Genomic DNA, 25,565 nt, shown 5'->3' on the forward strand with positions numbered 1-25,565 from the left:
CTGGATGTGTTGCAAGAAAAAATTGATAAATCCCTTAAGGACATGGGCACAGGCAGGCACTTTCTAAACAAACAAACTCTAGAGCCTGGTGGCACACACCTATAATCCTACCACTTAAACAAAAGACTCATTTCTAGAATATATAAAGAATCCTATCACAGTATCTATTGTACCTTTCAAACTTTATTTACTTGGGAAAGAATTTGTTCAATGGGAAGGACAAACTGGGAAGAGGAAAAGGACAAAATAAAGAAGGAAAAAGGATATACTTACATATGCAGGATAGTTTGGACTATTGTACTGTTAATTTCTGCTTGTCTTTTGAAAGGAGCAGTTAATGCTTAACTTTTTTCCTTTTTACTCTTTTTTCTTTTGAATTTCTTATGACTTTTTTGTTTTTGTTTTGTTTTGTTTTCTTTAAACCATCTTGTACATTGATAATTGGTAACCTGAACAGCTAACTGAACATCACATCATGCGGCACAGCAATCATTGTTGATTGCCTATTACTTTATTTAGTGAAATTTTGTATTGCTTCTAATGCTGCATTTTTCTAATGGCATTTTGTATTCTTTAAAAAAAATTGAAAAGAACCGTAAGAATCAAAACCAAGCCCAAAATGGGCACTTGAAATCACCTTCTGCAGCTCACCAGTGCAGCTCACCACTGAGTCCCCGGAAAGTGTTCAGCGAATTGACCTTCACAGCAATGCTAATCGAAGCCACACTGAACTCCCACTTTTCTTCCGTAAGAGTGGATATAATTATGGACTCGAAACACAGCAAATGTTGGTGAAGTTATGGTGGAAAAGCTTCTAGATTGTTGGTGAAAATTTAACCTAGTACAATCGTCGTGGTAATCACTATGAAGAATACTCACAATATTAAAATAGAATTTCCACTTGACCCAGCTACAACTTTTGGGTGTGAACCTCAGAGAAAAGGGATCATTTCACATGATACATGCATAGCGGCATCATTCGCAAGAAGTAAATTAGGGAAGAAGCCTGCGTGTCCACCAATAGGTGAGTGAACACTACACATACACACAACAGAGGGCCACTTAGCTATAAAGAAGGAAAACTTTGAGTCTTCTGTAGGAAAATGGGTGGATCTTGGGATCATTGCATTAAATGAAATATGAGAAAAAGAGAAGTTTAAATACTGCAAGGTTTCTCTTAAATGTAAAGACAAAATTATAAATAACTTGAAGAGAAGAATAAAAGATGGTAGCAAATAAGTAGGTGACTTTGTAGAGATGGACAGGGATGTTCAGAAAGAGTGAGAGGGGCTAGTGGGGGAGACGGAGTAGAAGTATTTACGATGCTGTAGGCCTGTGCACAGACTCCCCAAAACGAGTGTGATTATATCTTGTAAATATAAGCTAATTTTAAAAATACAGAAGAGCCGCTTCTTTCATGCTTTCCTTAAAGATCATGCAAAATTCAATTCAAATATGAAGATTAAAGGTAACCTTAACACACGGTGTTTCAGTGCATCATGGGCCTATAGCACATTATTTCTGCTCTATCGCTCAATGGGATGAAATCTTATGAGTTTTCCCAAGTAAACATGAAGCGAATACACTGGTGATATGTAGTAATTAAATATTAAAATCAGTTATCACCACCATTGTAAATAATAAATGCATTTTAGCATCATGAAGAAGTGACCAGCCCATCTTCCAATTCTCTTGAGGGTGCAGATTCCCCTGGTATTTATTTCTCATAGACTTAAATTAAATTCAATTGTGCTTCTTGATGTGAATAAGTATCCATCTGCGGTCCCGACTGCCACCATCATTATGTGCTATTAACCAATGTGAAAATCATCGAGTCTCATAATAATAGTGGTCAGTCAGCACCATGGGCCTCTGCTTCTTTACTTCAAAGCAGCGTCAGCACACAAAATTTTAAAAGTAAAATTTGACATTTAAAAGAAAGAGGTATTGTTTTATATAGTACATGGTAAAATATTTATATATTATTATATGTAAAAATCAAATGCATTATGGTTATAGTATTTTCCTTCATCAAGTGTGAATAACAATTATTGACTTAGCATGGAATTAAGTATCATTGCCTAAGATAATGATGGCTCTGGAAGCCTTACTTGGCTAGTTGTGGGGGTAATTGAGAGAGTGGTTTTTTAAAAATTTCAATTTCAGGCTTTCTCTCTGAGAAAATTATAAAGATCCACCCCAGGGAACGTTAGGAAAGTGAAGAGATTTCATTTCCATATGTCAGATTAGCTTTTAGTTAGTGTGCTTATTATCACGAAAGCTATGAGCTAATTTCTTAGCTCACCCACAGCAGAGAAAAGCACTCTGAACAGTTTCTAATAAAAGGCGTGAGGAGAAAAGTATCCCTTGTGAGAGCTTGCTACTGGGACCCCCTTCAAGCTTTCCACAATTTTAGATCATCATTTAACTGTATTAGGACAGTGGAAAACAGGAGCGGGAAGAGGAGACTGTCTTCAAAGGCAATGTGACATTGTCCACCCACGCTGGAAAAAACTTACCAATGTCAAGGCCACTTCCCATACCAAAGATTTAGAAAAAAACATCTTGAGTTAACTTCCTGTATGATGACTTATCCAAGCTGCTCATTTAAATTTAAATTTGCATTCAGTGGCTCTTTCCAGCTGGATATCTGCACAAATTGCTATTTTAGAATGGGATTCTAAAATTAGAATATCTTATTTTGAAATACTTTACGAATAGCCTGTGCATATCGCAGATGCAGACGGCGCAGCTGGTCCCCAGGAGAGGCAGACCGTGCATCTGAATGGCCTCCGAGGCCTGAGCTCTCAGATGCTCGCTCTGACATCTTTATTTTTGTTAACTTGAGGTACGAATCATATGCACATATGCGCACTTGGCTACCCACAAGATCTCATTCACTCCAAATCGGCAATGCACTGGAAATTAATCTCCACTGGAGTCCCACACACAGGCATACATTTAAATGCACCGGGACTTTTCTTCTTGATGAGACAAGTGTTGGTGTCCTTTCTGAACATAGCAAGGATCCCTGCCGCTTCTCTCAGGCAGGGTAAAGCCTGGTTAGCTTTAGGGCCTCATGCGGCTTGGGGCCAGAGAGCTGGTACCAGCATCTCTGCCTATGTTGTCACAATCCGGAAGCCAGTAAGAGCTGACCTGACATTTACATTTTCCAAATAGTTGAGTCACTAGATGTGCTAAGTAGAAAAATATTTTAACAACTGTTTTATCTGAATTGAAATATGAAGAAATATGATGAAACTAAATGCATATAGAATACTGTTTCAATTTCATCTACAAAATGGGCATACTACTCACATGAGGCTTCTCTTCAGGTAGAAAACGTACTGAGGGGTGCATTAGTACAACCCAGCTCCCTTGGGGTCTCTACAGCAATACATCACTGCCTCAGTCAAGCCGAAGAAACCAGTGACAAAACAGGATGCAAGCATTAGATACTGCAAACACATACCAAAAAAAATACAAGTGAGAAAACTTATGGCTATTTTAGTCAGTACCCAGCATTGAAGCACAACTATCTTAACTGTAGGTCATCTCAATAATACAATTACAGCCTAATCAAGTTGTACGGTAATCAAACAAACATTTAGCTTAATGCGTTTCTTTTACTATTCGTCATCAATGGAGACATAAACAAAATTTGAGTGTAATTACTGTTCTAAATATCTCCCATCTGTTAGCTCCTCTTATTCTCCCGGCAGTCTTATAATGTAGCATCCTTATTTTTCAGAAAACAGAGACCGAGCTTCTCAGAGGGTGCTGGCTATGGACAGGACTAGGACTACAGATTCAGGCTGTGTTCATCCCTGGTTCAAATGCAACGTAAGTCTACTAAACTGAAGTAGTTATTTACAAGAAAGACAGAAGACAATGTTCTTCACTTTTTGATAATATTCTAGCAGAGGTTGTGGATCTGTATGATCCAGTTAGGATATTACTTAGTGAGGTAAAACTGTGTGAAATGAGCACAATACAACCATAATATCTAAGCTATGTACGAGCGCATTCAACGTACACCAAAGAAAACAGGATGAAAAATTGTAGGAGACACAAGAAAAGACTTTGTAGCATAATTATTATGGAGACTAATGTGTAATGCCAGTAAAGATGACAAATCTGTTAGAGCAGATAAGGAAGAAAAGGAATTTGGGGATAGTGATATCATGTTAAAAATTACTGTTTGCCACATGGGGATGTAGCTATGAAATAATTATTGAACTATGAGAAAAGAAACAGAAACCTAATAATATTGCTCCTTTAGAACAAGTTTGGCAATAATGTCAAGCTTCATTTTAAGGACTATGGAATGAAGACAGCTAGTAGAAAATGCTAAGTGTGTATATACAAATTCCCCATGATAAATGTACTTATGAAGTATTGAAAATATGTGGTAATAAGAACACTATGAAAACAGTGATACACTGTGACAGTAGAGAGGAATAGAAGTGTAATGGCTAGAAAGACACTCGGAGACAAAAGCCCATGAGAACGGGCTGCACAGGACGATGCCCAATAGCCCGCATTTATTTGAATGTACTATGTTCAAGTGGGAGCAGACGTTCACTGAAGAAGGCTGAAGAAAACGCACCATATTGTTTTCTGTGATAGATGTTTAGAGGAGCTTTTCCATAGGAAATTTCATAAGGTCTCTCAAAAAATTCAAGTTAGCGAATAATATCTTTTAAAAATCAAAGAAGAATTTTAGAACAGATTAATTGGTAATGGGAAAGAAACACCAGAGTTAAATCAGCTAAAATCAAGCCCTCAGTCTCTCACTAATAAGTTGACACATGTGAAGTAACTGCTCTGGATTTTACTTTCCTTTACAATTGGGAAACTGAGGAAAACGATGTTTCATATTATACCCAGTTCTCTTGTATAGTCTTCAAATAATAGCTCTCTGCAGTTGTAAAAGTGTGCAGCAGAAGATTGCCTCATTTGTGCACCTGAGGAAGCAGTACCATGAAATCCACATCTGTCTACAGTGACAGAGCAAATGCAAGTACGAGATGGACAGAGGAGGGGAGGAAAAGAAAGGAGTGAAAGGGGAAGGAGTCCAAGGGGAAGTGGTGCAATGGAGAGCTGTGGTTTGCGGCTTGCTGGTCCCCAACACCTCACACAGCCATAGAGAAACGTCTAGAGTTTGTGGTTGGTTCATGGTTTACTGCTGGGAGCGTGGGTCTGAGGGCTACACCCACCCTAGGGTGAGCACCCTACATACAGTATGAAGGAAGGAGGGACAGTTGCTCTCTCTCTCTCTCTCTCTCTCTCTCTCTCTCTCTCTCTCTCTCTCTCTCTCTCTCCTCCCTTTTTGTTCTTAGTGCTTTTTCTGTCTTCTGCCAAAATGAACTGCCCCTCTCCGCCAGCCATCCTGCCTTGGAGCCAGCTGGGCATGGACTGAAACCTTCACAAACACTGAACTAAATAAACCTTTCCTTCCTTAACTTTTGGCATCAGGTATTTTGTGTCAATAATGAGAGTGAGGTAATGAAGACAGAATTTGGTCCTGGAAGCGAGGACATTGCTGTGACTATCCCTGACCATGTGGTGCAAGGTCCTTTGAAAATAGTCTGTGGGAAGCATTTGGAAAGATTTGGAGATGACGCCTCCAACAGTAGTCCTGGAGTACCTTAGGCTGCTCTGTAGGGGAGATGCTGGTCAGAGATCAGAAGATTAGAAGGCTGATAGAAATCCTAGTAAATATCAGTTTGGCAGGTTTCTACCGGGAAGGGCTGCATTTATTGGTGAGCTCCAGATGATATATGTTATGCTCATGTCCAGAGGCTTTGCCTGAGACTGAGATTAAATGTGGTGAGCTAACTTATCTTGTAGAAGAAATTTCAAGACAGCTGAATGTTCAGGCAGTGGCATGGCTACTTTTGGCAGCTTTTTGTCAGATTTATGTGACCCCACATAAATAGTGACCCCACACTACAGTCCTGAGTTTATGTGGGGTCAGATTTATGAAGCAAGATCAAAAAACTCCAAAGGATGATTTAGAATATTGTAAGTTTAGACAGAAAAAAGCTGTAGTAAAGTTGTGGACTGTACCAATAGAGCTGGGGAGATCTCAGTTGCTGAGAATGTACAGGAGAATAGAAAAGACAGCCCCAAGGCCTTGTGTGACGCAGCAAGTCGTCACTATTTGCGGCCTCAAAACTGAAGAAGTGAAAGGCTTTGCTTTGTGAAAGCTACAGAGCACCATGTTCCAGAATGGTGGTGACATAGACAATTTGTTCCTCAGAGTCAGTTTAAGAGGGCTCAGTGATCCAGGGGCTTGACCCCTGTAGCCAACAGAGAGGAAAGCCTGGTGACTGTTCCAGCTGGCAGCAGATATTGGCAACATCCATGTGAAATTGGTGTTAGGCGTCTGCAGAATACAAGAGTTCTGAGGTTTGGAAGCCTTCTTTGTCAGCTTCAGAAGGCCTGGGAGGCCAGCAGTGTGCCCCTGGAGGGGCAGTGTGTGAAGCAGAGAGTGTGAAGCCTGGTGTGCAGTGGAGACTCAGGAAGATTGGAAAATCAGGACTTGGATTATTTGAGGAAAACTGCCGGGATTGAGCAGAGTGAGCCTAAGAGAGAACCCCTGGGAGCTGCAACTGCTGCAGTGCTGTAGTGTGGGGTCACTCAAGCCTCTTGGAGCTGGCAGCTCGCCACAGACTGCTCGGGGTGTCCCATGGGGAGCTACAGGACTTAATGTTTGCCCTGCTACATTTTGGACTCCCAATGCTTTGTATAGACCTGTGTGTGCCTTTTGGAATGGGAATCTTTCAAGATAGGAGCTTGAAGCTGAGAGATTCCCTTCATCTCAGAGGAGACTTGGGACTTCAACATTTTAGCAATGATGAAACTGATAGGCTCTTGGAAACACTTTCAGATGACTGACTGCCTTTTGCTTAAAGGGCTGTCCATGAGTCTTGGGGGAGCCAGAGGTGAAATGTCATGATTTCTGTCTAGATGTTCCCCCAAAGCAATCACAAGGTGGGCTTCTAGAGTGTGTGATTGATTTATGGTCCAACGCTGGGATTGTTGGTGTGAGTGGTACACCCACCCTAAGGGTGAGTGTGCTGCATACAGTATAAGGGAGGGAAGGATGCCTGCTCTCTCGCCTTCATCTTTGTTCTTGTTGCTTTTGCTGTCTTCTGCCACTGTGCACTTTCCCTCCTCTGCCATGGTTCTGCACCTTGCAACCAGCTGATTATGGACGGAAACCTCCACAAAGGTTGAGGTTTGTGAACTAAATACACCTTTTGTTCCTAAACTTTAGGCATTGGCTATTTTGTACCAGCAATGACAGCAAAATAAACCAAGACATACAGCTGTTGAAAATGGGAAGGGGATGAGGAAGCGGAAGGAGCAGAGAAGGAGGGAAGGGCAGGGAGCAAAGAAATAAAAGATTAATCAAGATGCTTTGTGTAGACACGCAACTCCTCATGATGAATGTAATCATTAAGTACTGCGGACATGTATTAATAAATAAAAAAGACACTTGAATAATTCACATTGCACAGAGAACAAAACTTATGGGTAGTGTGATCATTTGTTTCAAGGGATCGCCATTATCAAATGGGCCAGTGCATGCTAAGTACTTCAGCAAACAAGCAAAGGAAAGGCATTACCTTTCTAGGTATAACTGATGTAAAAGATATCTGTAGCAAGAAAGACTATAGAGGCATTCAATACTCATTCAACAACATTTGTTGGTTTTTTTCTTCCCTTCTTCTAGGCACTATTTTTGACTGCAACTTAAAATTTTGAAGAATATACATCAGGTTCTGATTCTCAGGTGTTTTTGGTTTTATTTGAGAAAAGAAGAGTAGACCACAAAGTGCTGTAACAGTGGAAAGTAAGTCCTGTGATTGAAATGTAGCTGCCTGTGTAATAATGACCAAGTAGCAACTTCGCGCAGTGCCAATGAGGAAGTGCGCTGCGTCTGAGCCTGGACTCCAGTGGCGTCGACAGCGTCGAGCACCGACCGCACGAGGAGAGCAGAAGCCGACCACAGAGCGCCAGCTCGAGATTTGCTGCTGAGATTTCATCGTAGGAGGAAAGAATCTGTTGAACTTTCAGGCAAGAGAGCAAATTATGTAATTTTTAATTTAAAGTCTTCACTACTATTTCTTTATGAAGGATACTGAAGCGTAATATTGGAAGCAGTACAAAGTATTAAATTGCAGCCATAAAGTGATTGCAATGGGGGCAGCATTCATGCAAGTTAGAATAGCAAGCAAGGAACAGATTCTGGAGGAATTTAAAATTTAGCAGTGACAAGACTGGTAATGATTCACTTTGGGGGAAGAGCAGAGAAACAAAGATTCGCCGTGCCTTGTACGGCTTCTCAATAAATCATTGTTGAATAAAAGTCTCTCAATAAATCATGATTTAATGATTAAATGAAAAAATTCTAAAAGTGAGTATTGGGAGTCATCAAGGTATTTTCCAGACATTTTAAAGTAGCATACCATGAGATTGCCAGCCTTCTCTTGATATCTGATCTTCACAAGCATAATTCTCTAATTAGGTGAAGTTGCACTTAAGAGCTCCTCCAAGGGCCAGTGGGCGCTCTCTCATAGCTACCTCCCGCATGGGTCGGGACCAAGTCTGGAGCATGGGCTCCATTCTCGTTTTAAGCTTTAGGCCTCTTGAACTTTCAGCCTCAAGATAAGACATGCACTTGTGTTGGTTACTTTTCTCTCATTGCTGAGACAAAGTACTTGGTATGCAAAATTAAGGGAGGAAAGGTTTACTTAGCTCACAGTTTGTAGAGGTTTCTGTCCATAATCAGCTGACTCCAAGGCAGAATGTCTTGGCACGGGGAAAGAGTCACGTAACTGAAGTTCCAAAAGTAAGCAGAGAGAAAGGACGGAGAGCAAGCCCCTTCCTGTCCCTTGCCTTGCAAGCAGGCTGTCTGCTCTGGGGTGGGGGTAGCACTCACACCATCTCTGTGCCCTCCTCTTGCACGTGAAAGGGATATTTACCAAGTGAGGACCCTGGCGCCCTGCAGAGTGGGGCTGGGAATGCTGTGACTCAGTTTTCTGAGGTGAAGGCATTAAAACCAAGAGATTCAGGTTGAATAAGCTGTCTTTGAAATGCTCACCCCCAAGATCACGTGAGGCTTTGCGGGGCATCCAGGCACAAACCGTAATGACTTGTACACAGTGAGTTAATTTTTACTAAGACTCTAATGCATACTAATAATTATTAATACATACTAACATTATTCTAGTATATACACTGGTTGCTGGAAAATCTTTTAAACCAGCTCAGAGCGATGAGAGATCAAGGTCAAGATCAGCATCTTCACTAAGCTGAAGACTTTGATACGCTGAATTTTCCTTGTGAATCCTAAATTCACATAAACAAAAATATTTCATTGGTGAGAATGTCAGACCATGAAGAACAAATAACAACAAGAAGACACTGAAGTGTTCCTCCACTTCAAGAAAGGTGTGTAACTTCTGAAAAAGTTACTTACAACTAGTTTTCTGTTAAATGTGAAGCAAAATGGGAGATTCTAGGCATTGAAACTTGTCATTCGTAACTTTGAGAATGGGCTGCTGATTCTACAATCTCTTCATGTCTTGAAATTTTAGAATGAATGTCTCAGATATTCATTATATCTTGTGATTATACTGTCAATTATTTTTATCCTTCATGATTTTGCTGCCGTATTTGAAAATACGTGGAACTAATAAATGTTAGTTCTAGAATGGATCACGGGAGTTTTGTATAGAAGATGTAAGAAGGCATTGAGGTTCTCTAAACCAGTGCTGCCTGATAGAGACATGATATGAGATACGTATGTAGTTTTGTATTTTATGACAGTCATATTAATACAAATAAGAGGGGTAAAATAAAATAAAATTCATAATATAATCAATTTAACTTAATATATCCAAACATTTCAGCATGAAACCATCAAATAAAATTATCAGCAATACTTCTACAATTTTGTGGTGACAGAAATTCTTCAGATCAGGCAGGCTTTCACATTTCAGCAGTGCTGGCGCATGCGTGTGACATTTACGCGCCTTGTTGAGGATCATGTCTGTAGCTAACACATACATCACCGTTTTTCTTTCTCTGTCTCACTTCCCCTCCTCCCTCCATCTCTTGGTCTCTGTGTTCAGGAAAGATCTATCCCCTGCTTCCTGTATTCCTGGTTTTTAGTTTGCTCTGATGTACACTTTGAGTTTCTCATATATGACAGACTATGCAATGCGTAAACGTGCCCGTCTGACTCATCTCCTTTAAATATTGTGACCTTGCTGTAGAGGCTGGGAGGGCCAAGGAGCCCTTGGCCACTGCTGGTGGGAGTGTGCTCTGGTACAATCACTCTGGACATCAGTGTGGAGAAAACTGAGATGAGCTGTTCCATTGGCGCCAGCTGCTTTCCTAGTAGGCACCTTCCTAACAGTGTTAGAGGCCTGATAGTACACTAATACATGCACGCCGCAGTATGATTCACAGCAGATAAATCTTGGAAGCGGCCTATTTGTTGATCAACAGATGAAGGGAGAAAGAAGATATGGTTTTTTCACACAATAAAGTACTGTTCTCCTGCAGAAAAGATAAACTGGGGTCATTTTTTTTTTTTTTTTTTTTTTCAGAACCGGGGATTGAACTCAGGCCTTTGCACTTGCCAGGGAAGCGCTTATTCCACCGAGCCATCTCCCCGGCCCCAGTCATTTGGTTTTTATATGAGGACATTCTATAATTTAGACCAGCTATAATTCAAACAATAAATATATATTGCTACTAATGAATATGTTGCACAACATAGCTGTAATGTAGTTTTTCCGAATGCTGAAAATAAGATTACAGATGAATATATTTGTGCAAATCCACGGAACAAGGACTGTGCATCTCGGGTTATATATTTCACCTGTAGAACACTGGGCTTATATGATAATTGTTGACACTTTCTGGAAATGAGTCATGAGCCAAGCAGTATCCACAGTCTCATTTTATTGAGGCATTCACTCCTCACAACAATGAAGATGGTGCTGCACTCCCTGATACACTGATGAGGAGACTAGAGCGTGAGACAGGCTGTGTGTGCAGAAGTACGACCACCTTCCGTGGGACAAACAAGGGACTCACACCCCCGGAATTCGCAGCAGCTGATGTTCTTGATCACGACAGTTTCCTGGCAAAAGGTAAACAAGTAATTTTATGCTTTGTAGTTGAAAGCAAAGTACAGAAAAATGTTGTCAATCAAAGAGGTGCATACCTACTTGCATCAGCAATTGTCTCTCTTTTTTGGGAACAAAACACCCGACAGCCAAAATGAAGGAAGGAAAGATTTGTTGAGCTCCCAGTTCGTACTCAGCTGGCTCCGTGGCACCGTGGCACAGTGTAGCCATTCACGGCGGCAGCAAAGAGCAAAGAGCAGAGGAAGGAGCAGCAGCGCCCTTGGCTAGCCAGCCCCTCGCTCCACCTTAAGCGGTACTGCAGATGAGCCGCCCCAGGGCAGGTGCAGCTCCACACCTGCAACCCCAGCAGGGGATCGAGCATCAGTTGCAAACCCCCTAAGCCGCCCCACGAGCGCATGCGGCTTTGGTGGGGCCGGACAATAGGGGGCGCTAGACGCAAACCGTAACTGTAACGTTTGTTGAATTCAGCTGACCTCTTAGACTCCTGTTCTGGAAGCTGAAAGCGTCACTGAGCAGCTTCTCTGCCTTCGCGGCAAGCTTATTGCTATGGGGTGAGAGCGCCTTATTTTGGCGGCACGTCTTCTCACTTGTTGCTTCACTGTTGCTGTAAAGAATATGACTGAATGCAGTTGTGCTGCTCTGTAGTTGAGGACAAGCGCTGAGCGGTTAATGCCGTTCTCCCCACTAACTCTGAGCACTTTGAGCCTGTTATGAATACTTATACATATAGAAAATTGGTGCTATACAAACAGCCAACTAATTATGTAGCAGAGTTAACACTTTCAAATTTCTGTATTTCATTGAAATACTTGACATCTCAGACCTCTATTTACAATTTCAGTTACTTAATGAATTACTTTATAAAAGAAACTGATAGGCCTTACGGGTAGACGTGTGTTGAAATAGCTTGAATTTCCTACTCCTTCAGAGAATGCTGAAGATCAAAGCTTTATTCCCTAAAATAGTGGCACTTTTTTTTGTGGGTTCCATCCACTCAGAGTTAATATTAACGTCCTTTCTTTTTCTCTGAGAAGAGAAAAGATGCATCCGTGTTTAGGAACTACCTCATTTAAAGAGTGTGGTACTTATCCCGACAATTTGCCATCCCATATTTAGACGAAAGGCCACACAGTTCGAGCAAGCCATGATCATCTAGATTTTCTCCTTTCTCACTGTGGTGTCAGATGTAGAGATGGATCCTGACCCACTTAGTGCTGACAGTGGGGCTGGGCACGCCTTCGCTTTATGTGGAAGCGCTGTAATGGCAGCCCTCCATCACCCGGCTGCGCTGATGGAAGCTGAGAGCAACCGCTGGAGGCCAACAGCAAGCGCTCCCCACACAGTCGGCACACCTGGGGAGCCAGGGGACTCCTCCTATTGTCTCTGAAGGATAACAGGGCTGCGGTGTGATTTGGCCCCGGGAATCAAATATGACTTTAAATGCCACAATTAAAAGAAGCTCCCCCCAAGTTTTCACTGGCAAACAGAACCGTAACAATCGTCGTCTGCCTCAGACGTTCGACTCTACCTTTCCTGGTAATACTTGAGCAAACATTGACTTTCTTAAGATGTAGCTCTGCAGAGGGACGCAGTTTCTGCCATCACTTCAGCAACCAGAGTGCTCTGGAGGCGCAGGCAGCCCGCGGCTGCAGTGCGCAGCGTGAGTGACCCTCTGCAGCAGGGGTTGACTGCTCTGCGAGGGCCGCTTCTGCTGCCGTCTCTCTGGCGCTCGGTCCCATGCGGTGGAATGTTAGGAGAACAAAAATGGCCTATGTTTGAAGAAAATATTTTGTGCATACTTCTCGCAAATGCTGAATGGCAGGTTTAAGCACTATTGCTGAGCATTACGACTCTTTCTTCTTCGAGCTTCAAGACAGTACACATTGAATCCTGTTTCTTTTGGTATAAGATCACAATTGTTCATCCTGAGTAAGTTAAACTTCTTTTTATTTTTTTATTTTTAGGGTTTTTGTTGTTGTTATTGTTTTTTTGCCAGAACTGGGAATTGAACTCAGGCCCTTCTGCTTGCCAGGGAAGCGCTTTTTCCACTGAGCCATCTCCCCAGCCCTAGATGTACTTTATTTATTTATTTTTCAGGGTTGCTGCACTATTTGATTGATTGATTGATTGATTCTCTTTTTGAGCTGGGGTCTCACTGTGCATCTCAGGCTGGCCTTGTGCTCACCTGTGGCCCCGGCTGGTCTCAAACTTTTAATGACCCTCCTGCCTCAACCCCCCAATTGCTGGGATTATAGGCAAGTACCACCATACCTGGCAATTCAAACTTTTTAAAAGAAAAAGTTAATTTAAGATGGAGCTATATTAGAATATAAATTCACCAAAAAATGTATAAAATGGACTGCATGAGTTAATTGTCTTAGCAGAACATTTTCCAACAGATCTTTGTAGATTAGAAGTTAGAGATCTTATTTTAAAACTTTGACTCTTTAAAACTGGCTCAAAAGTTATACGGGAAGACTTTAATTACACTTCTCAAATAGTGAATTGACTCCGGTGCTTGGGAGGCTGAAAATAGGAGGATCACTACAAGTCCAATCTGTGTAATGAGACCCTGTAGACCATGTACTAAATACACAAAAATTAGTTAATTGAGACATTATCTTAAATGTTGAAATTTATTGAAATAATCGATAAAATACAAAACCAAACATATATCATTGTATTAGTTATCTTAATAAAATAATACAACTAAAGCCTGTCTTCAGCCATACCACATCCTCTCAGCCTCCTATTAGCCCCCCACAGAGAGACTCAACTCTGTCACATTCCCTGAGGCCTATTCTCTATGCTCTAGACAATTTTATTCTTTAAAACATTCAATTTTATGTTTTAAAACATTCTTAAATACAGACTCAAGATACTTTCTTGATTACCTGTGTCCAAATAGAACATTGTTATCTTATGTAATTTTTTCCTGTTTTTATCCAGGTACTTGAAATATTCTGAGTAAATACTCTGCTTTCACTTACGAAAGGGAAGCTATCTTGCTGGACATGGATTAATCGATAGGCTAACTTTTTACCTACGTGCTGCAGCCCTGCTCTTCCGGGGATTTTTCACCGAGGTGCCGCAGCCCTGCTCTTCTGGGGACCACCCCCGCACACATGCATGACGCTGAATCTTCATGAGGCAAGAGCAATGAGGACACTCCCGCTTCCCAGGAGTGCTGCATTTTGTTCCTCATCTCAGGCAGTCTAGCTTTTGTTGAAGTCCACTTCATTATTCCTACGTCTTAGAAAGCTCCCCTTCCATCAGACATTAGGCTGCCTGAGGGGTTCATAGTGATACCATTTTTGGACAACACGTTGAGTGCTTCAAATGTAACCTTCTAAAAGTGCATGTCATGACAACTAAAAACAACTAAAGCAGTTATTTCTATATACAAATATGTATCATGCCCTGACTTGTAGAAATTCTGTTAAGTTATAGTATTTTAATCTGGTCTTGGGATACATTTTCTTATCACATATTTATTGATTGCCACATAATTTACTGACAGATTACCTCTGAGATTATTTACCATTAGCAAGGAATGGAACAGAGATCTGTCTATAGCATTTTAAGTTTCCTTTTAGAGGAATATTATTATGCAAAACTGAATTACAATGGTTCCACATAACGCAATAACTTATCTATGGGCAAGACAGGAATTGTGGGCTCCCACCTCTGACGCATGTCAACCTGTAGAGCTATGAATGACATTTTAGTTGCCTTTGGGTTCCTCTTAAGATCACACCAACTTACTACTCAGGAAAGATTTTTGTGTGCAAAGTACTGGGCACCTGGCAAAATATCTGCAAACTGACAAAATTGAATATTGAATATTGAAATATCTTTAAGGAAACTACCAATATTTGATTCATTTCTCATGCAGATATTCCAGTGAATTCTTCCTTGAACACCATTTCCACCACTAAAACTATAATCATTCCTACCTCACAGATCACATACAATTTTGTTGATGTTACAGCATTACTGATTAGTGCAAATGTTCATCTTTTGCTGGCTTAACAATCTCTGAGGATTAGGTACTGTATTCAGTTCCAACTTCCTAGAATATGAGGTGTGGTGAAGAGACAGAGAGTGAGTGGTTGCTGCCGCGTTGCTGACCTCAAGCAGCAGTCAACTCCGCATAGAACCTGGAGCAGGAGATTCGGAATCGGATCTCTTCTCTTATCTCGCTCCTGTGAGATTTTTTTGATCTTCAGCTACAATTTTTGTTACTGTCAGCAACTTTATCTTCAAACACGATGGCTAGCAATGTTACCAACAAGACAGATCCTCGCTCCCTGAATTCCCGAGCGTTCAGTGGGAATCTGAACCCTCTGGTGGTGAAGAAATCTGATGTGGAGGCCATCTGCTGGAAGTATGGCAACGCTGTGGGTTGCTCTGTTCACAAGGGCTTTGCCTTTGTGCAGTATGTTAATGAGAGAAATGTCCGCCTGATGGCAGATGATTGCTGGGCAGGTGTTAGGTATTAATCTGGCTGCAGAGCCAGAAGTGAGCAGAGGAAAAGCCGGTGTGAAACCATCTGCAACGGAGACGTCCGGGTCGGCCCCAGAACACCCTGCTCTGTCCCCTCGACTCAGCTCCTCTTCTGACTTGGACTACGACTTTCAGCGTGATTATTATGGCAGGATGTACAGTCCCCAGCACGTGTTCCTCCTCCTCCTATTGCTTGGGCTGTGGTGCCCTCGAAACACCAGCATGCATCAGGAAGCCCCTCCCGAAGAGGCAAAAGTGGCTTCAATTCTGAGAGCGGCCAGCAGGGACCTTCAGCCAAGTCTGGATAGTTGAAAGGTGATGACCTTCAGGCCATTAAGGAGGAGCTGACCCAGATAAAACAAAAAGTGGATTCTTTACTGGAAACAGAGTAAACAAGCAGTGGAGAGGAAGAACGATAGGACTGAAGAGGAGCAGGCCACCACCTCCCAGAAGAAAGACGAGACTAATGTGAAGATGGAGTCTGAGGGTGCTGCAGATGACTGCTGAGGAGGGGGAGCTACTGGATGATGATGAAGATGAAGATCGGGCGGAGGACCAGCTGGAGTTGATGAAGGATGATGGAAAAGAGGCTGAGGAGGAAGAGCATGACAGAAACAGCGCCAATGGCGAGGAGGACTCTTAAGCACATAGTTGGGTTGAGAAATCTTGTCCCATTATTTCTTTATCAAGGCGCTTGTTTAAGATCAAAATTTCACCCGATCCTCTCCCCTAGTGCCTTCAGCACACGCTCACTGTTCTCCCTGTGTCCTACCAGGCTCATAATCGCCCTGCGCCTAGTACCATTTTCACTTCCTTTGATGCTCCTAGTAGTTTTGTTAAGTCTTCTCCTGTAATTTTTGCCTTTTAATTTTGATGCTTCTTTATGACTTAACAATAAAAAGGTTGTATTTTTTTTAGAGAAAATGTGGGGTGTGACAGAAAAGTATCCTGAGTGCACAAGCATAAAACTATAGTAAAGACATGTTATGATTTGTGTCTACTTGTTCCCCCAAAGCCTCATGTAGTCATGGGGAGGACTTCTAGCGGTTGGGATTAATTCATGATGCAGTTCTGGGACTATGGGTGCTGCTGGGATTATAGGTGTGAGTGCTACCCCTGGCCTGGGGCGGACAGCCTGAGTGCAACTGGAGGGTTGGCTCTGCTCCTCCCTTTCGCCCTTGCTGTTCTGCACACTGTACTTTTCCTTGTCCTTTTTGGCTTTCAGGAGGAGACAGGTGTCGATGGAGCCAGATCCAGTCAATCAGGTGGATGAGGAGCACCGTGATGGCCGCACAGCCCTGCCTCTCTGTCTGGTGGGACACAGCAGCACACACCTGTGTTGCTGTCACATCCCCCGAAGACATCCAACAAAACCTAGAAATGCTCTAGGAGGCAAGCACATTGGGATAAGTGTGCTCTCCAGCGAGGTGGGATATTCTGAGGGCTATTAATGGCAATCTGCCCTTCACTGTGCTGCGCTTTACACGTTTACTCACTCACCGTTTATTTTGGTCACCTCTAGAAGGTCGTGACTAATATACTGATGAATGAGTGTAACTTTTCTACCTTCTCTTATGCTCTAATTATGTGAACAAATGTACCACTTTTCACAGTCTTTGATAATTCATCAAATCCTGGCTTAAATTGTTTTGAATCATTTAAGGCATATAGCTCCTTCTGGTCAAACCTGTTCTTATCTCTATTTCTATAAGCTTTATTTTAAGTCCCTGGAGCAGTATTAGTACAGGACTTGCTGAAAAGGTAAATCTTGTGATTTCTCCTTTATTCACATATTAGTTGAAATATTTATTGAAAAAAATCAGTATAACAAGGACAGATAAAACCATAATAAACAAATTTAGAAGAGGTCTTGTTTTAGACCATTTTTTAAAAGAAAAAAAGATAACTTCAAGCTTTCTTTAAAGCCCACCTACTCAGAAACCCTAAAGAAAGCTATGAAAAAGCACTCTGAGATTTCTCTGGGTGACTCTCCTAATTGGCTAAATTTAACCTTGACCTGGAGTCTACTAAGAGAGAAAAGAAGATAAAGATTTGATGTAATCAATAACATTATCACACCAAGATTTTATGGTTTTTTAATCTCACACTTGCCATTCTTTCTCTCCTTTATTTTTTAAAACAATTTTATTGAGAAACAAATAGCAATGAGACAGTTTCAAAACCGATTAGTAGGACAGTTTCAATAATTAATACATTGCATATTGTTGTCTTCTCAGTGGTTATTCATTGTACAAGTTGCAGACATGATATCTTGTCCAAATACCATTAGTACAAATCTTTCTTCTCATTGAATTAAGAGAAAGTAGCTGTACATCTATCCTAACTATTTTGAGTATACAGATACCAAATGGTCGGATGTTCATTTGTATCACCATTTTTGTTTAGTTTTGTCAGAGAAAGGTATTCCACTGTTATTTAAATATTGTAGGTGGGTGAATTCAGCAAAATATTCCAATATAATCCAGTAGTCCATAATAGTAGTGGGTTATCTGTAGGATTGGCAGTGTCAGAAGCTGTTGACTTGAGCCTTTCACAGCTCAGCGTATTAATATGGCTTTACTTTTTATACCTTGTTTTCATACTTTCTGCTGGATGGTTAAGACCAAGATAAAGCAGGACCTATATAGCAAGAAATGTAGCTTTTGTATCTGACAAGGTCAGTCAAGTCCCCTCAGGATTCACCCTGAAACCCTGCACTGCAGGTTGCAGACCCTTCTCAGTGTCAGCCGTACAGAGTGTGCCTGAGGAGAGTCACATGGAGAGGAGACATTCTCTCAGGCTTTCACAGAGAGCACAGTGAGCTTTCACTCCTTTAGTAGTGAGCGAACGACCCACTACTAATCCCATTTTGGGATTCAGTGCGAACCCCAGAGCCACCCCATTCTTACAAGTAACAAATCAATTAAATACGACAGTGCTCACACATATGAAGTTTTAAACTATGGAGCAGTTCCTTGTGACAGACACAAAGCTGAGTAACTTCATATTGAATATAATAGGAATTAAATATTTATTTCAATATATATAAATTAAGAAAGAAAATGTAATGGAGAAATTTAGAGAATTCCAGCTTAAATGACAGAATGACAGAAAGCTTTTGTTTAAAAAGTGGGTTGGAAGATTAAGCTATAAAATGTGAATTTATATACAATGCAGTATTCTAGAAGGTCTTAGAAAAATTTCACTATTTAAGGGTCTCCTTGGATGGCCAGAAAGTTTTCCTCTTAGACATTAGGAAAGGTGCTTGGCTACGCCGGTAACACTATCCTATCATGGTGGCGGAATAGTGGAAAGGTACAGAAAAGGGCTCTAAACAGACAAAATAGTTTAAATAGGAATCATCATTTTTAAATCCCATGTAAGGTAGAATTTCATACCTATGCAAGCATCTTGAAACAAAAAGAAATCCCCAGAGAGATTCAAATGGGTGAAATCATGCACAAGGGACTAATGAAAGCGTACAACAACAACAACAACAACAACAACACCCCGTAAGTAGTGAGCAATAAAAGGCAGATGAAGATGTTGCAATGGGTACAAGCTCTCACTTCTCTAGGAAAATATATATCATCTGTGGGCCTCATTTCCTGGTATTTTTAGCTTAAAGAGAAGGCACTCTACTATTGCAGTAATTATTAATGAGTTCGTGTCTACTGAAAATAGTGTTTTTAAAAATATTTATCCTTGAGTGCTCATAAAAAGCCTTCCAAGTACTCACAAGATATTCTGAGCAGATAATTTAATTGATCTCTAAATGGAAGGCATTAAGGACGTCTGGATGGAGGCCTAGCGTTTGATAAGACTGTATTAGGTGTCTTCAGATTGCCAGTAATATAATTCTAGTGCTGGAATCCTCAGCCGAGTACTGTACTCAGTGTTCTCATGGAAAATATACAGTCAGTTATTCTTCAGTTCAGTATTCTCCACCCTGAAAATCAAGGTGGTTTTAAAACTAATAAGCATAATATAATAACTATAAATGGAAAAGGAAAACCAGTTCTCAACACCAAGAGATGACAGGATAACTCAATTTACTGTCTAGCACCACGTATTTTTTCAGCTTCTACCCATATGCTGTTTTCAACATCTAAAACCTACAAGTTTCACTAATTGCACTGCTTTTTTTGGGGGGGGGGAGGTAAAGTGTGTGCATATGTGTGTGTGTGTGTGTGTGTGCGCATGTGTGTGTGTGTGGTTGTACTGCTTTAAACTTGTTACACTGACAAGATCAATCAATATAAAAACATTAGATATAACATAAAATAATTAAATAATGCATTTTTATGTATTTAGTACAGGATCTACTGATTTCAGTGCACAGATCAGACTTGGAGTGATCCTCCTGTTTTCAGCCTCCCAAGCACTGGGATTACAGGCACACACCACCATGCCCAGTCTCACTTACTATCTCAGCATACCCTGGAAACGGGGTTAGCAAGGCAGGCCGGGTACCAAACCCATGGCCCCTGTATGTGCCTAAGCAGGCTCTTCAATCCACTGAGCTATCTGGCCAGCCCTAAATAATGCATTCTTTGTCTGTTAAGTCCAGTGGGATTTCTAGTTTAATCAGTCAATTAAATGCACACATGTGGGAATCCCCTGCACCAGGCCAGTACTGTGGATGGCACAGTCTCCTTTAAGGAGCTCTGTAATCCAGTAGAGCAACGGGACATTCAACCATGGAAATTAGGTGGATATACAAGAGAGTGTAGAGCTCAATGTTGAGCTGTATCTGATTCAGTCTGCTACACCTCGGTTCTAGGCAAATAGAGGAAAAGTAAAGGCAAGTGGGGGCTGACAGGACAATGCAAACTTGCAGGAATAGATATCAAAAATAATATCATGTTCCAGACTTTTAATTTCATCCAATTTGCACTGAACTTATGCATGGGTTAGCCTATTATATAAGGTCAAATTGTAGGAGTTTTTGTAATGAAGGGAGTGTGTTCTAAGGTTTTTAGCTTCCCACTAAGCAAGTTGTTTCTTAGATTAAAGATAAGACTACGTCCATTTTCATCTATCTAACATATAATATATAACATATAGCATATGATATATATGACAAATAAAACAGAATATATGAAATATGGTTTATCCCTAAGCATTTGTATCCTATCAGAGTTTTTGAAACCAAACCATATTTTCTACTTAAAATAAGTGAACAATGGTGATAAAATGTACAAGAACAGAAGGGAGCACTTACTTTTTCTATCCTCACTTTTTGCTCTATCATCTCAGCATCCCAGATCTGCCAGAGAAACGACTACACTAAACACAGGAACTCAAGAGTTCATGGGAATATTGTAGAAGAATTGATTGTGGAAGAACTCCAGGAGTAAGCTGGTTATTTTTAATTGAAGATATTTGGGAATTTGCAAATGCAATGAGGCTTTTCTCTGAAGTTCCCTTGTCTACAGCTAAAGACCTGCCAAAGGAAAAAAATACATACATATATTTATCTTTTATCATCTCTGTTATTTTATCAACCAGGGGAAATCAAAATTGTCACAGAATAGACTGAAAGTAAACACCAAACCCAGAAAAATTCCGTGTACTCCTTGGGTCCATTTACTTCCCCGAGGGTCATTAACTACCTCTCTAACTCGCAAATGTTCCCACTTCTCTGTCTCCTTTGAAGGAGGTTTTGCAAGTTTCTGAGTTAACGGATAATCATCTTTCACTGATGTCTAACACATGATAAATCTGAATACTTTTTCTCTTTTTAATTAGTCTGTTGCTGCTGTTTTTCTAGACTCAAATATCAAACCTCAGTGTGAGATAGTGAGAGAGAGAGAGAGAGAGAGAGAGAGAGAGAGAGAGAGAGAGAGCATGCAAGTGATCAATTCTTGAATTTTGAACAAAACAATACAATTCCTACATTAACTTTTTGATGCTTAAACAGGCAAGAGGAAAGATATGTTAAAGAAAATAGGAGAAAGGAAAGGTACAAATTTGCTTCTCTTTCCCCAGGAATAACTTGGCTATTGTCACGGTTTGTGTCTGGGTGTCCCCGAAAACCTCATGTGACCATAGGGTTTTTTCAGAGGTGGCTGAATCTAAAATGTGTGTTGTTGGCATAAAGGGTGTGTGCTTGGCAGATTACTCTCCTGGTTGGTCTATCTAGGATTAAGGGTGTGAGTACAATACCTCTCCTTGGAAGGGTAGCCATAATACAATATAAGGGACATACAGAGTCTTGTTGTTGTGCTTGTTATTCCTCCCACTTATTGCTTTTTAATTTTTTAAAAATTTGTTTTACTTTTTAAAGAGAATAAAAAGAATAAATGACATTTAAAATGATACAGAGTTTCACCCAGCAAGATGATAGAAATTCAACTGTGGTTGTTATATTGCATATTGCTGTCTTAAAATCAGTTGTTCATACTACGAGAAATAAGCTTGCAAAATTGGGCAATAAATTGCAAGGAAGAAAATTAGCATTAACTGTTCCTTTCAATAAACCAATAGAAATCAGAAACACAATTATCCCAGCTTTCCTTCTATATTTATATATTTTTCCCTTCTTTCTTTTTTCCATAGTATGAAATTTATCACTTATTGCTTTTGCTGTCCTCTGCCTTTTGTCACCCTGCCTTGGAAGCAGCTGATTATGATCTGAAACCTATACAACTGTGAGCTAAATAAATTTTTCCATCTTTAACTCTGGCATTGGGCATTTTGCATCAGCAGTGAGAAAAGTAACTAAGACAGTTACACACTTGAAAACTGGTTTATGTGACTTTGCTTATTGATTTACAATACATTTGCATGCCTTTTTCAGAAGGTGCTTGCTCCATATCAAATTCTATCAGATAATTATCTCAAAATTGCTGTCTGCTCACTTTCTACAAATCAATTATAATGCCCAGTAGAACATCCTGGAATTTATGGCATGCATTAAAAGCAGTCTTATGTGGAAATTTATAACAGTAAATTTACATGCCAGGAAAGCATAACAGGCTCAAATACACAGCCTAACGTTGAATCTTAGTCTTCTAGAAAAAAAGTCAAGCCCAAAGCTCATATGAGGGAGGAAGTTATAAAAATCAGAGCAGAAATTAATTCAATCAAGATTAATACAACAATACAAAGAATCAATGAACTAAAGAGTCGGTTCTTTGAAAGACTAAATAAAATCAACAAACCCTATCCAGTATTATCAAAAATAAGGAAAGAAAAATCAAATCCATGCAATTAAGAATGTTTTCAGGTAAAATTTGCAAGAAAATAAATGGTATCTCATAAAGCTATATAATTTTTGTTTTTGTTAGTTAAAAATAAATTTAAGAAGCATTAAATTTATTCCCACAGATACTATAGTAGAAAGGTAGAGATTTTAAGTTCCCAGTGTATTACAAGTTTAAATAATTAACTTGTGTTATGAATTTTTATTGTTTCTAGGATAAGAGCTTTTGGAAAACTCTGAATTTAATCTTGTAAACTTCTTAATTAGCCCAGCCTATTTTGGAACTTGTAGAACTCCTTCAAATAGAGATGAAGGATTTTAGAATATCCATAAAGCTGGGTAACTTGAGGTCAATTCTTGCAATTTTTAAGTAAATGTTATGTGTTTTTCTGAAGAAGTTTTTAAAAAACCATTTTCTTTACTCAAAATGTAAGCATTAGTGCTCTCTGAGGAGAAGAAGAAGGGATGTGGGAGGGAGAAAGCAGAGTCAGCTCCACGACAGGGTTTCTAAACGGGGCTCCACATCCATTATCCCAAAGGTGGCGGCGTCATGATGACAGATCACAGCAGAGGAGCGCTGGGATTGGGAGGCGGGAGGTCTTCAAGCATAGAAACAGAATGCTCACGAGTCCCATTAATCTTGACCTAATGGAAGTCTTGGATACAGAGGTGGCACTTCCAAGAATGAGAGCGATGTTCTCAATGCAGGGTGCTGGCAGAACAAAGCGTGAGTTGCCATAAATAAGGGCTTGGACCGGGATCCTACCATTTAATTGTGGATCCCGAGATATGAGTGATGAAAAATAACCATTACTTAACTAGTATTTGGTTATGGTAATTGATTCCAAGTCAAATGCCATAGCACGTACACACACACACACACACATCCACACACACCCATCCCACTCTCCTTCAGCAGGTTCACTGCGTCGCCATCACAAAAATAAGTTGCCTTATCATTTCATTTTAACTTACCTGGTGCTCACTATGAGTGTTCTATCCAGTCAAATGCATTCTCTTATGTTAGTTATGTGTACTATTTCTAAAATGTGAGAACTTTGAAAAGAATTCCCGACAAGATTACAAGTGAGATAGCACACATGCGAAGTCTCTTGTCCGCTGACTCGCTTTAGAGTTGCCCAAAGTTTCAGTGCACAAAGGTTGATGTGGAAAAAAAAAGTCTGAACTTACTCTGTACCATATACCAATTTTTTGGATATACAGTAAATTAGCAATAATTTGTGATTTTTTTCCCCTCTGCCTTTTTCTTTCTTCCTGTCCTTCCAATCCTTCCTCCATTTCTTCCTCCCTGGATTTCTTTGTAACTTTTTTGAGAAAGGTAACCAAGAAGGATCAGCAATATTAACTTCTTCTCTCTGTGCGCACCAACAGAGAACGGAGAGACACATATCACCTTGCGTTGCTTGAATGACTTGAGTTACTAAAATTGTTTTAGAAGCGTCTTACCTATGGGGGGCTGGCAAGGTAGCTCAGTGGACTAAGCACCTACCTTGGCAAGTACAGGGACCAGGGTTTGATACCTGGTGCCCCATGCGGCTCTCGCCCCAGCCCCAGGGCACTCTGAGCCAGTGATCAAGTCTGGGCATGGTGGCGCACTCCTGTAACCCTAGCACTGGGGAGCTTGGGACAGGAGGATCACTACAAGTCCCAGCTGCATAGTGAGACCCTGTACCAAATACAAAGTAGATAAATAAATTAATTAATTAAAAATCAATCAATCTTACCTATGAGATTGGGTATCTGGTCCTGGGGCCACGTAAGGGGTACACTGTACTGTTTTTGCAAAGTAAATCCACTCTCTAACTCTTCAAAATTTACTTTAGCTAATAATTAATAATGTTATGTATGAGATAGAATCCTGGTTGCAATGTGAAGGATGGAGGAAGAGAGAACAGCAAAAGAAAGCTGAGTCAAAGGAAGCTTGACTTTGGTTCTTGCACATCACACACACAACACAACAGCATTCTCTGTCTTACCATGGTTGGACTTGGGTCTGAGAAGATTTTTCTGTAGTTCTTCACTTCCCTAAGCAATCAGTTCCTTAATCTGCAAGTGGGACAAAGAATGTTTCTGTCATATTACAATGTGATAATTGATAGTGAGATATGGAAAAGACATGAGGAAATATATTGTTTCCTAAGCATTTGTGCCCTATTGTAGCCCATGAAACCAAACCACCAACTAATCAGGAAAGTGTTTTAGGCAGCTTGGATGTGATATTGAATAAGATGAAGAAAAGTGTCTTGTTCCTGAAGTTTGCAACCTACTGAGGAATGGTGGAACATTGACTTTATTTGTTTCTTTTCCTTTTCTTTCTTTCTTTCTTTCTTTCTTTCTTTCTTTCTTTCTTTCTTTCTTTCTTTCTTTCTTTCTTTTTTGCATTTTAGGGAAAAGTCTACAGGGTGTTCAGGGTCTCACAACTAGATCAGAGTCGTAGTGATCTGCCTGTTTACAGCCTCCCAAGAGCTGGGATTACAGGTGTGTGCCACCAAGCCCACTCTCAATTGACATCTCAGCGCTCCCCAGGGGCGGGTCCAGCACGGCAGGCCTTGGGATCAAACCCCCATCCTCTGCTCCTGTTTTCAGGCACTTTAATCCACTGAGTTATTTTCCCAGCCCTTGAATTTATTTCCCTATGAATTAAAAACAAATATTTC

At 40.5% G+C, this 25,565-nt stretch overlaps 1 pseudogene; it reads left to right on the forward strand.

Annotated features, from left to right (window-relative positions):
- Positions 1 to 15,445: 15,445 nt before the first annotated feature.
- On the forward strand, positions 15,446 to 16,323 carry LOC101578777 (annotated as a pseudogene).
- The last annotated feature ends 9,242 nt before the right edge of the window (positions 16,324 to 25,565 follow it).

This window comes from Octodon degus, unplaced genomic scaffold, assembly GCF_000260255.1.
Source record: "Octodon degus isolate 3935 unplaced genomic scaffold, OctDeg1.0 scaffold00348, whole genome shotgun sequence".
Taxonomy (NCBI): domain Eukaryota; kingdom Metazoa; phylum Chordata; class Mammalia; order Rodentia; family Octodontidae; genus Octodon; species Octodon degus.